The following is an 11,330-nucleotide window of genomic DNA, read 5'->3' on the forward strand; positions in this document are numbered from 1 at the left end:
CCGTTTTGTTAAACCTTCAAACAGTTAAGTAAACCACTTTTCAAGCTTTTTTCATTGTCACTTGACTGTTACTGCTTTCCCGATATCTGGAAAAGATCTTACATTTGCCCTCTCTTCAAATATGATATTGAAAATTACAGAGGAATGGCTATACTTTCAGTTAACCCTAAGCTTCTGGAAAAACTGATGACCACCTAGTTACAACATCATTGCAGGTTCATAATTTCCCCGATCCGATTGTATGGATATCTAGTTATTTGTTTGGCAGAACACAGCGTGTAATTTTTAACGGCGTACTATCAAAAGCTATCAAAGTAACTTCGGGGGTCCCACAGGGTAGTTATTTAGGTCTTTATAAATGATCTTCCATCATCCATAACTAACTCTCGTGTCCTAATGTATGCCGATTACGTAAAACTTTGCCTTTCTTATAATGATGTTGAGTTTCATGATAATTTACAGTTTGATCTCCTTGCCCTCCAATTGTGGTACTCCCGGATTCTGTTGAACCTAAATTTTGTTAAATGTAAGCTAATGACGTTCCACCTTGCAAGCCTTACTTCGTTTTATATTATTTAAATAACATTCCTTTAGAACAGATTTACACTGTTAGCGACTTAGGTGTACTGTTTGATGCTAAACTTTGTTTTAACGATCACATCTCCACCATTGTTAATAAAGCAAAGGGCACTCTAGGCTTTATTAAACGTTGGGCGAAGGAATTTGAGGACCCCTACACAACTCTAATTTTGTTTACGGCTCTTGTGCGGCCTACCTTAGAATATTGTTGTAGTGTCTGGTGCCCGCAATATGCAATTCATAAAGATCGCATTGAATCTGTTCAAAAGCAATTTCTGTTGTTTGCCTTACGTGGTCTTGGATGGAGTAGAACTGACCCTCTAGCACCATATTCTCACAGGCTACAATTGCCGGATCTCATTATCATCCTCAAAGACGTACAAGATTTTTTGCTCCCTTCTTCGGGTTCTATGTAGCAACTATAACCAATTGAGCCCCCTCTTCGGCCATGAGAGCTTTGTCAGTTCAATTAAATCAGGCATACTTAATTTCTAAAGGTCTGAATACTATTTTTTGTTGCTCTTTAAAGAAAAAATATTCTTTACTTTTCAAAAAAAATTATTGTAATTTCTATTTAATTTTAATTTTTTGTTTGTCTCTTTTGTTTTTATTTTTAATATCTGAATACTATTTACATATCCCGTGTGTTTATACTCTGTACATGAAATGTACAGAAGTATATTAGGTTTGCGGGAGCTGAAAAATGTAACAGGCAGAAGGAGGCGTGGCAGACCCCACAAAGTATATATATTCTTGATCAGCATGACGAGACGAGTCGATCTAGCCCTGTCTGTCCGTCTGTCCGTCCGTATGAACACCTGGATCTCAGAGACTATAAGAGATAGAGACACCAAATTTTGCAAAAAGATGCCTTATTTTTTTGATTTCCCCCCCACTTCCCCCCTATGGGGGTTTTCCCGATTTTCCATTCGTATAATCGCCTATATCTCGGAGACTATAAGACCTAGGAACACCGACACCAATTGGAATTCCCCTCCCTCCCCCCTCTCCCATGCAAATCGAGATTTTCTCTAACTCCCGTAATTCTTCGAATTTCGAACTAAAATTTTTTCAAATACCCCCAATTAGTTATTATGTGTCCGTATGCCAAGTTTCACTATGATAGACCAATTTAACAAGAAGTTATAGCCATAAATATATTTGCTGCTGCAGCGCTGCTCAAGCGCAGCCCGCGGCTGTTGTTGATGTTGCTGTTTGGTTGACTGCAAATATGTTTACACAGACACGAATAGATGCGCAAAGGCATACATACACTCACACAGACGCAATTGCTATGTAAATGTGCAATTATAAACCCTTTACGTGAGTCCGAATACCGAGAGAGGTAACATCGATCAAATTTTTTTTTTTATTTTCTTAATTTTTTTTATTTTCTTTAATTATTGTAAACATATGTACAGAGTATTTCAAAGTCGGGACACCCGACTTTAGCTTTTTTACTTGTTTTATGTTATGTTATGTTTTATGTTTATGATATTGACAGATATTTGTCAGAAAGAAATAAATAAATATGTACATTTTTATGTATTGAACATTTTTAATTAATTAATTTAATTTGTTTTAAATAATATTTTAAATTTTCCTTTTTTATAGAAAGTACAGGGAATTTTACTGTTGGGCTTGCCCAATTGTAGCGTTCTCTCTTGTTTTCTATTTGAGCCAAGGAGTCATCTCTATTGTGCGGTTGTTTTGGATGTTGTGTTTGAATGCTAGTGGTTTAAGTATACATTTAGTAATTTGCTAATTTAATATAATTTAGGATATTCAAAATATTTTTGTTGCAGATTGTTCAGAAAAACTATAAGATTATATTCCAATGATTTTTTTTATGAGGAAAACTGTCTTTCTTGTTACGTTATTGTGCTGTGAATGGCCGAAAAAAGCCGGCACATCTGCTCGCATATTTACAGTGTGTTAAACGGTTTCGTCAGATAACAACACTACAAATGTATTCTCTAGAATCTTAAGAGTCATACAGCGTTAAGCTTATTCTGTGAATGTACTCTCGCGATTTACAAAAGCGCAAACACGCCTTTTACACTCACAACATTAATATTTTGAATTGAAAACACATAATAGTGTTGAATTGCAAAATTGACTAAATACACGCATATGTTCATAGATAGATTGCGCCCCTCTTCTGCGGAGCTCTTTCAATAGATTTATAAGCAATTCTGAAATTCTAAAATTATTTAATTGTACGAGTATATATGTATCCATATATATTTTTGAAAATTCGAGCACCAAGGGAGGAAAATAGGCTCCAACCTTTGTATGAAAAATCTAAGACCTAGGAAGCTGAAATTTGGGCTCAAGTATCTTATCATAGTGTAGGTGCGCACTAAGAAGGTGCAGTTTTTCACCGATGAACTTCAAACTATAGAATAAAGAAATAGAATATAAATAATACAAACAAAACTTACTTGGTTTTTTGAAATTGGTCTTGGAGCTTGAATTATTGGGGTTTTAATATTTGTTCACTATTTTTCAAAGGGAAAGTTTGTGTTATTTAGGGGCGCCCAAGTTTCGCCTTAAAATCGCTTTCATTTTCAAACCTCGTTTGCTTTGCCAGGAGTTTTGATTAAAAACACTAACATATTTATTTTTCCAAATAAAAATAATCATTGGAATATAAACCTTATAATTTTTGTTGGACAATCTGCATCAAAAATATTTTGCATATCCTATGTAAATATTATTAAATTAGCAAATTACTAAGTGTATACTTAAAACACCAGCATTCACACACACCATCCAAATCAACCGCACAATAGAGATGCCCCATTGGCCCAAATAGGACATTACATTTTTCGAACATCATATTTTGCTGAGTAATGTTTTATTTTGTAAGTTAACCCAAAGTAAAAGATAAGTTATATATTTGACGCAATTCTTGTTTCAAATAAGTAACAAATAACTCTGTATTAATTAAACAAACGTGGCGAAAATTTAGTGTCGCCGATTGGGCAGGTCTTTTTATACTCTGTACATGAAATGTACAAGAGTATATTAGGTTTGCGCGAGCTGAAAAATGTAACAGGCAGAAGGAGGCGTGGTAGACCCCACAAAGTATATATATTCTTGATCAGCATGACAAGACGAATCGATTTAGCCCTGTCTGTCTGTCTGTCCGTCTGTCCGTCCGTCCGTCCGTATGATCACCTAGATCTCAGAGACTATAAGAGCTAGAGACACCAAATTTTGCACAAAGATGCCTTATGTGTGTACGCTATACGAGTTTGTTTTATTTTTTTGATTTTCCCCCCCACTTCCCCCCTATGGGGGTTTTCCCGATTTTCCATTCGTATAATCGCCTATATCTCGGAGACTATAAGACCTAGGAACACCAAATTTTAGTCCCAGATATCCTTGTGTGAATACGCAGAAAATGTATATTTTGGAATTTCCCTCCCTCCCCCTCTCCCCCGTAAATGCGATTTTCTCTAACTCCCGTAATTCTTGGAATTTCGAACTAAAATTTTGGAATACCACCAGTTGGTTATTATGTGTCCGTGTGTCAAGTTTCACTATGATAGACCGATTTAACAAAAAGTTATAGCCATAAATATATTTGCTGCTGCAGCGCTGCCCACGGCTGTTGTTGATGTTGCTGTTTAGTTGTCTGCGAAATTGCTTACACAGACACAAATAGACGCACATAAACATACATACACTCATATAGACGCAATTGCTTTGTATATGTGCAATTATATACCCTTTACGTGAGTTCGAATACCGAGAAAGGTAAAATCGATCAAAATTTTTTAAATTTTCTTATTTTTTTTCTATAATTATTGTAAACATATGTACAGAGTATTTCAAAGTCGGGACACCCGACTTTACCTTTTTTTTTACTTGTTGCTACCGAAAATGTGAATGGTCATAAACCGCCATTTAAAAATACAATACGGACCAGTAAGTACATTGTTGTACTTTCTGAATTCAATTTCAAATGCTAGTTTTTTGCAAGGGAAACATAGATTGTCACAACAGTACGCACTTTTAGTCAAATTTAGGGATATCGCGTAGAATTCCAAATGATGCTATAAAAAATGTTACAAATAAATGTAATTTTTAATAAGCAATATAAGTGAAATTCTTTAATGGGGACAGATGCGCTTCTCAAACATTGGCGTACAATAAGTTGGCGTTTCTGCAAATTTGCGCGGCCTAATATTTATGCAAATGGCATATTTGTATTTTATTTAACTGTTGCTGACAGCTGGCTTGGGGAAGTTCGAAACAGGAGTTTTCAAAAACAACTGGAGCCGAAACCACCGGAATTTTCTGTGGCACCCCTGATTAATGTTTTCCGATCGATTTCAAATTTGGTATCCGTAGACAACATAACTATATATTTACAAATTGGCATTCAACGATTTTCGAAATATAGAAATATGATTTTCAATTTACAAATACATCAACAATAAATAACAAAGAACGCAGATATCAAATAATTAACAATTAGTAGTGACACGCGCACATACACAAACAGAGATGGGCAAAGTCGGTGCTTTGTTGTTGTGACACGAGTGCCGTGTTTCATATTCCAATTTCGTGCAAGCTCGTGTTGACTCAATGAAGCACGATAAGACACGAATGTGAAAATGCGATAGAAACAAAAACCACACGACCAAAATACAATTTAAAACAAGTAGAGAATCTAAAGTATCCCGTCTTTGAAATACTCTGTACATATGAGTAGAATAGTTATGCGTGTATGTGTGTATTTGTGTGTGGCTGTGTATGTCTCGTGTATTTGAGCAAAGCAGTAACAACAACAACAGCTGCGGGCATTACCTGGTCTTATGTACATATATGACTATAACTTTCTGTTAAATCGGCCTATCATGATGAAACTTGGCATTTAGACTTATAATAACTAAATGGAGGTATTTGTTAAGTTTCAGTTCGAAATTCAAGAATTACGGGAGTTACGATTTGCGGTGGAGAGGGGGGAGAGAGTGAAATTCCAAAATACACATTTTTTGCGTATTCACATATATATATATATATATATATATATATATATATATATATATATATATATATATATATATAATTATTCCACTTTTTTGCACAAAGTCTATCTTAAAACGTTGCGCTTCGTGCATATATGTATTTGATTGTTGAAAAAAGCAAGTGATATATAGCGCATATCCAAACAAGAGAGAACGCTACAGTCGAGCAAGCCCGACAGTAAAATAGCCTGTACTCTCCACAAAAAAGGAAAATGAAAAAAAAAAATGAAAAAAAAATTATTAAAAAAAATTAATTAATTAATTAATTAAATTAAATAAGAATACATGTTTATGTTCAGTTTTCACAGCATACATTTACATCACGTACCTATGCGTGTTTATATGCGTGTATGTATGCAGCACAAAGTTGAACCCAAGCAGGAACAACAACAACAGCTGCGGGCAGCGCTGCCGGCAGCGGTACAAGCAGAGCGTGGGCAGCGAATTTATTTATGGCTTTAACTTTCTTCAGAATTGACCTATCATGATGAAGCTTGGTATACAGACACATAATCACTAACGGGATCTAGCTACCTAATTTCGAAATTCCAAGAATTACGGAATTTATAAAAAAACACGAATTGAGGGTGAGTGGGGGGGTGTATCAGAATAAAAAAATAAACTTGACCTGCCTTATGGGAATCTGGATACCGAGTTTGGTTATTCTAGCTCTAGTACCTTCTGAGATCCTTGCGCTCATACAGACGGACGGACGGACATGGCTATATCGACTCGGCTTGTCACCCTGATCAAGAATATATATTCTTTGTGGGGTCTGCCACGCCTTCTTCTGTGTGTTAGTCGTGGCACCTATGCAACCTGAGGGATGTGTTCCGGAGACTGAGAATGGCGAATCTGCGGGTATATCAAGATAATTGTGAGTTTTTTCGCAGGTTCATACGCTACCCGGGGCGTCTGATGACAGAAGCCGGGAGACGTACGCACGGGTCGCTGACCAGTATCACTGACTAGGCCTTTACCGAGATGTCTCCAAGTACGTTCAGAAATGCCTGTCCTGCCAGCGTTTTAAAGCCCAACAGTGCGAAGGAACCAGGGGCTGGTAAGCGAAGACCAAGCACGACAATACAACTTGAGGAGGCGTGAATGGGGACCCTGTATTGGCGACAAAGTTCTGGTCAAACAACACAAATTTTCCAATGCTGCAGAACAGTTTGCGGCAAAGCTGCATTCATATTCCAAAGTTAATTACAGGCATGGCCGCGAAGACCGTCTACTCACAAGCTGCAGATGACGTTGCACAAAGGCACAGGCACATATAATAAAACGGCCGAAATAATAAGTCTATTGCACAAATGGCACGTGCCCGCATCTCGTGACGTCACAAAACCTGTGGAGGACCAGCTGGCAGGGCTGCAGCAGTTTGTGACGTCATAGCGCATGGAAAGGACAGCTGGCAGCGCCGTTCAATTAAACTGCACCGGACCTTTATGATAGCTGATATACACGCTGCTAAAATTAGTGCGGATTTTCTACTTTTCTAACATCTACTTTCTAACTTTCAACTCTTCATCGATCAGAATAGTCAGAAACTCATTGACTCAACGACTAGATTAATTACAGGCGCCCGTCTGATGAAATCTCAAGAGTACAAGGCGCTGATGACTTTTGAATGAAGAATTTGTGGAGGTTACTAGGCCACCAAACGCATGTACAAAAACTGGTCCAGCCCACTAAACTTAGTGGCCAAATGGGATGGTAGCGTCCCCCAGATCCGGAAAGTTCGTTCAAAGTGAACATATTTTATCGAGTATTGGACATCATTATAATCCAACTGAAATCGCATTTCCTTCCAATGAATGAAATTGTTTCAAATTTCAGTGTTTTGCTTTTTTCACTTTAAAAGTTTAGCATGACCCTGATCTATTAAAAAAAGCTCTAGAACTTGTTTAGATATATAACAAGTAGAGAAGCTAAGGTCGGGTATCCCGACTTTGAAATACTCTGTACATATGTGTAGAATAGTTATGCGTGTATGTGTGTATTTGTGTGTGTCTGTGTATGTCTCGTGTGCCTGAGCACAGCAGTAAAAAAAAAAAATAAAACAAACTTGCACAGCGTACACACAAAAGGCATCTTTGTGCAAAATTTGGTGTCTGTAGTCTCTGAGATCCAGGCGTTCATACGGACAGACTGGCAGACAGACAGACATAGCTAGATCGACTCGTCTCGTCATGCTGATCAAGAATATATATACTTTGGGGGTCTGCCACGCCTCCTTCTGCCTGTTACATTTTCAGCTCCCGCAAACCTAATATACTCTTGTACATTTTATGTACAGAGTATAAAAATCATTTTATTCCTGTAGCTTTCCCGAAGTATGCACTGCATACTGTTATTTCTTACAATTCCTGTGACTACAGCCAGTGCTGAACGATAATTTTCAAAACTAAAAATTATAAAAACCTATTTAAGAAACTCTATGATACAAGACAAGTGATGTAACTTGGCTATTCTGTCTATTAAAAATTCTATGGCCCGATCTTTGATGATGTTATAGACATTTTTGCGGAACAGAAGAAATTAAATTTTTATTTTTATTTTATTGAAAATGTATGCAGGTTTCCTCTCGATGTTGTTCCTTCAGCGAAAAGCTACCGAATAGATGATGAATGCATTGATATATTATGTTCTATGGATGAATGTGAAGTCTCCAATACGCATTGGACTAGCGTGGGGACTACAGATCATTCCCTCTCGTCTAAAGAAGAGGCCTATGGCCATTAGTGGGACATATACAACGTGTAATTGAGTACGCTGAAAATCTCGAAGTTTATTAAAATTGAACTGAGTACAATGTGACGATTTTTACTGATAGTTCCCCATAAAAAGAATTTTGCACGGGCCCCAGGTGGTATAGTTACGCCACTGGCCTCAAGGTAGCCATCTTGGCACTTTACTTTTTACATTATTTATTAATGACTTCCCCTCTACCTTGCACACTCTCATATACTTATGTATGCTGATGATGTGAAACTTATTCTGACTTACAAAGATTATTTTAATTTTCATCGACTGCAGGATGATCTGAACTGCATGCAATTTTGGTGCTTAGCTATTGCACCTCAATTGCTCTAAATGTAAGTTCATGACATTTCACCGAACATTACCTCATTTCGTCACGTACATGATTGTCAATGTGCCATTGCAACATATATCGACTGTTGAAGACCTTGGGGTTCTTTTTGATTCCGAATTGAACTTCAACCTTCACATTCCTAGTGTTGTCATTAAGGCCAAGGGACTACTAGAATTCATTAAACGTTGATCCAAGGAATTTTATGACCCTTATATAACCACCCACAGATACGAATCTGATGTTAATGCATGCTGTTGGAACTGTATTTATATCCTGAATATTTATACCCTGTACTCAAAAGGTGAAAGGGTATACTAGTTTTGTGCGAATATATGTAACAGGCAGAAGGAGGCAGACCCTTAAAAGTATATATATTATTGAACAGGATGACAAGCCGAGTCGAAATAGCCATGTCCGTTTGTCGGTCCGTCCGTCTGTCTGTATGAGCGCAAGGATCACTGAAAGTATAAGAGCTAGAATGACCAAACTTGGTATACAGATTCTCCTGAGCCCGAGAAAGGACGGGTTTGTTCATTTTTCCTGATGCACCCCCACCCCCACTCCCCCCCCCCCCCCCCCCCCTATTCACGATTTTCTATAACTCCCGTTATAATTGGAATTTTAAACTAAAATTTGGTAGACACATCCAGTTAGTTATTATATATCCGTATACCAAGTTTCATTAGGGTGATTAGGAAGAAAGTTATAGCCATATAAGCAGGCCCAATGCACACATACATACATATGTACAAGTACACCAACACGAATAGATACGATTCTGATGTAAATGTAAATGTACGTATGCATGTATGGAATATTTTATATTTAATTTAATTAATACACATATGTACATAGATATATAGATTGGAACATTGTAGGCTACTAGTTTCTAGAATTATAAGCTGTAAAATTTATCAACGACATACATACTTGTATGTACATGTCGAAGTTAGGTCTTGGGCCCGATATTTTCCAGAATAACTCATTTTAGGAGCGTAGCGAATCTCCGCCGTATTGTCGTATCAGTCGTCAACTCAATACTACCCCGACAGCTGCATATTTCCTGCCATAGTATACAAGGTGTATTCCAAAGTAAACAGGACTTTTAAAAAATCAAGAGAGAACGCTAAAGTCGAGCAAGCCCGACAGTGAAATATCCTGTACCCAGGTAAACTTCCGGCACTGAGGTATATGCGCCTCTAGCAGAAGCAAACGGAAGAAGAGCGAACTTGATGCTGCATCTTGTGGGCGTAGTACCGAAGTAAAATTGTTTCGCTAATAACTTTTCTTAGAACTAACCGATTTATATAAAATTTAATATGATATTTATATACAAATTATGTGTGCAAAGCTTGGTTAGGGTAGCTTTTGAAATGTGGACGCTATTGACGAAATTCTGTAGCGGGGGAAGGGGGGGAAAATTAAAAAAAATAAAATAAACTCGTCCTTACTCGGACCTAGGAGAATCTGGATGCCAACTTTGGTTATTCCAGCTCTTATAGTTTCTGAGATCCTTGCGTTCATCCAGACGGACGGACAGACGGACGGACAGACGGACGGACATGTCTAGATCGATTTCTTTCGTCATGCTGATTCAGAATATATATACTTTATATTTGTGTTCGGTCAAAATGCGATAAATCGATGTTTTGGAGATATTCAATTCCATTTCCGTCAATTTCAATGATGATATCGGCTGATTTTTGATGAATTCATGCTACAGGATAGGCAATCATCGCAATAAACTTGATCCATCAATTGAAACGTTTCGGTAAAAGTACTAAGTACATACTGACACTTAAAACACAATAACTTCACTTCCAATCGATGATATGTCATGAAATTCTCACTGGACAATTGATAAAGATAGCAGATTCTAACGCACCAGTCGACATATAGATAGCGCCACCAGTGGGCGCTAGATTCAAAAAGTCCTTTTTGGAACGCACCTTGTATTATTATAAGTTAGTAATTTCCTCTACTCAGCATAGGTTCGTAAAATGTCGGTCAATATCAACTAATCTTTTGGAACTTTCTTCACTCAGAAATAATTCATTCCAAGCAAAGACGCATACTGATGCCATAAGTATATGTATGTATGTACTTCAGAAAAGCATTTGATTCAGTGAATCACAATGTCCTCCTGTTAAGGCTTGATCGAATAAGTTTACCAACTCCTTTTTTGGTTTAGATTTCCTCAAATAGGACCCAGAGAGTATTGCTTAGGTCGGATATCTCGAAACCTTAAGTAACTTCTGGCGTACCCCAAGATAGTCCTTAGCCATTCATTATTCATTCTCTTTATAAATGACCTCCCGATTATCTCGTTACATTGGGCATTCACCAGAGCACTGTGATCATTGATCAGTCCCTCTTGGATGCAGTGATCATAATGGTGATCATTGATCAGTCTCGGTTGAATGCAGATCATAATTACCAAATTTAGTGAGTGTGATCACAAAAATGTATTTATTTTTTTATTTTTATTTATTTTATTTGTATTTTTAAATGCCAGTCCGGCAAGCTATGCCCCAACTCACAGCAGTATGTGGTCAGAGATTTCCCCGAAGATAATTATAAAGAATAATTTCAGTATGAATAATTTCAGAATA

This window comes from Scaptodrosophila lebanonensis, unplaced genomic scaffold (assembly GCF_003285725.1).
Source record: "Scaptodrosophila lebanonensis strain 11010-0011.00,11010-0021.00 unplaced genomic scaffold, SlebRS2 tig00000150-arrow-arrow-pilon, whole genome shotgun sequence".
In the NCBI taxonomy this organism is placed as follows: Eukaryota; Metazoa; Arthropoda; class Insecta; order Diptera; family Drosophilidae; genus Scaptodrosophila; species Scaptodrosophila lebanonensis.